Raw genomic sequence first — 2,500 nt, forward strand, 5'->3', positions numbered from 1 at the left:
ATATATATATATATATTGGAAATGTAAGCAGGGGTTGAGCTTCTTCAGTTTGTGTCACAAAGTGGATACGTTTCTGTGTCCCTTTCAGAGTGAGTGACACATTGACTTTATATAGTGTACCAAGAGTTGTTCCCTCGCTTACGGCCATACCATCCTGAATATGCCCGATCTCGTCCGATCTCGGAAGCTAAGCAGTGTCGGGCCTGGATAGTACTTGGATGGGAGACCGCCTGGGAATACCAGGTGCTGCAAGCTTTTTGTCCCAGTAGAGCGTGCTCTTTTGTCATGGAGCAACTGCTTTTTATTTATCACCCTAATAATATCATGGATTGTTATTGGACTAAATGCAGTTTGTGTGCTGCCCTGCCCTGATCAAATCAAATCAAATCAAATAATGGACAGTGCGTTTCCCTCAAAATATAGGCAGTACATGCAGCCTTTGTTTTTAGTCTAGGAGACAGTCAATGTCTGTAGTCCATTAGGGCACTATACAATCCCTTCAATGTTTTGCCTGATTCCGTTAATTCCCAAGTTCCCTTTTCTCCGTTTAGATTTCCCCGTTGACCGTTTGTCCCTGTTTTGGCAGGTTTTCGCTCTCAAAAGTACACCTTTTTAATAGCAAAACAGCACAATTGGATGTTCTATGTCCACAACAATGTTTAAACCCTTTCAGGTGACCATTTGTGAGGTCTGGGATAAATTTAAGACATTTAGATGTTGGGGTGTAGTTACCCTTAAATGCAAGCATGCACCAGGAAGAGACCTTTGTTTGGTTAAGCGGTGTTGCTGTAGAACAAATGGCAACTGGAGTGATGCAAATGATCACGGTATAATTCTGCTATGCAGGCATAGGCTACTTTGTAGTTAACATTTACTTGCGAAGGTTTTGGGGAAAGCCATTCCTTCCCTACCAGAAGAAGGTTATCATTAGCATCATCGCTAACGGCTACACAAAGTGTAGACATACGCGCGCACCGCACACATGCACACAGACAGGGGCATTCCTGTGCCGTTTCAGAAAGTTCATGGAAATACGAATCACTGATGCATTTTGTTCATGTCTTATGATTGACTTGGGCAAATGAATGCGTTTTCTAACAAGTTGAATAGATTTAGTTGATTTCTTACTAAGTTCAATAAATGTTTGAATATTGTTGAATTTCGGTTTAATGTCTGGATTCCGTGATTCGGGTCCGTAACGCCTATTTTATAGGGCCCTAGTCAATGAACTTGTCATAAATCAACATAGGATATGCCCTCTTCCCCCCAACAAGACTCAAATATATATATATATATTGGAAATGTAAGCAGGGGTTGAGCTTCTTCAGTTTGTGTCACAAAGTGGATACGTTTCTGTGTCCCTTTCAGAGTGAGTGACACATTGACTTTATATAGTGTACCAAGAGTTGTTCCCTCGCTTACGGCCATACCAGCCTGAATATGCCCGATCTCGTCCGATCTCGGAAGCTAAGCAGTGTCGGGCCTGGATAGTACTTGGATGGGAGACCGCCTGGGAATACCAGGTGCTGCAAGCTTTTTGTCCCAGTAGAGCGTGCTCTTTTGTCATGGAGCAACTGCTTTTTATTTATCACCCTAATAATATCATGGATTGTTATTGGACTAAATGCAGTTTGTGTGCTGCCCTGCCCTGATCAAATCAAATCAAATCAAATAATGGACAGTGCGTTTCCCTCAAAATATAGGCAGTACATGCAGCCTTTGTTTTTAGTCTAGGAGACAGTCAATGTCTGTAGTCCATTAGGGCACTATACAATCCCTTCAATGTTTTGCCTGATTCCGTTAATTCCCAAGTTCCCTTTTCTCCGTTTAGATTTCCCCGTTGACCGTTTGTCCCTGTTTTGGCAGGTTTTCGCTCTCAAAAGTACACCTTTTTAATAGCAAAACAGCACAATTGGATGTTCTATGTCCACAACAATGTTTAAACCCTTTCAGGTGACCATTTGTGAGGTCTGGGATAAATTTAAGACATTTAGATGTTGGGGTGTAGTTACCCTTAAATGCAAGCATGCACCAGGAAGAGACCTTTGTTTGGTTAAGCGGTGTTGCTGTAGAACAAATGGCAACTGGAGTGATGCAAATGATCACGGTATAATTCTGCTATGCAGGCATAGGCTACTTTGTAGTTAACATTTACTTGCGAAGGTTTTGGGGAAAGCCATTCCTTCCCTACCAGAAGAAGGTTATCATTAGCATCATCGCTAACGGCTACACAAAGTGTAGACATACGCGCGCACCGCACACATGCACACAGACAGGGGCATTCCTGTGCCGTTTCAGAAAGTTCATGGAAATACGAATCACTGATGCATTTTGTTCATGTCTTATGATTGACTTGGGCAAATGAATGCGTTTTCTAACAAGTTGAATAGATTTAGTTGATTTCTTACTAAGTTCAATAAATGTTTGAATATTGTTGAATTTCGGTTTAATGTCTGGATTCCGTGATTCGGTCCGCAACGCCTATTTTATAGGGCCCTAG

The 2,500-nt window shown here is 41.9% G+C and overlaps 2 non-coding genes across 2 annotated transcripts; both read left to right on the forward strand.

Moving 5' to 3' along the window:
* Positions 1-136: 136 nt before the first annotated feature.
* Positions 137-255, forward strand: LOC121532426. Its single transcript, XR_006657086.1, has one exon. It is a non-coding gene; the product is annotated as a 5S ribosomal RNA (ribosomal RNA).
* Positions 256-1,416: 1,161 nt separating this feature from the next.
* Positions 1,417-1,535, forward strand: LOC121532401. The gene has a single exon (XR_005994305.2). It is a non-coding gene; the product is annotated as a 5S ribosomal RNA (ribosomal RNA).
* Positions 1,536-2,500: the final 965 nt, after the last annotated feature.

The sequence above is a fragment of the Coregonus clupeaformis genome, chromosome 19 (genome assembly GCF_020615455.1).
Source record: "Coregonus clupeaformis isolate EN_2021a chromosome 19, ASM2061545v1, whole genome shotgun sequence".
In the NCBI taxonomy this organism is placed as follows: Eukaryota; Metazoa; Chordata; class Actinopteri; order Salmoniformes; family Salmonidae; genus Coregonus; species Coregonus clupeaformis.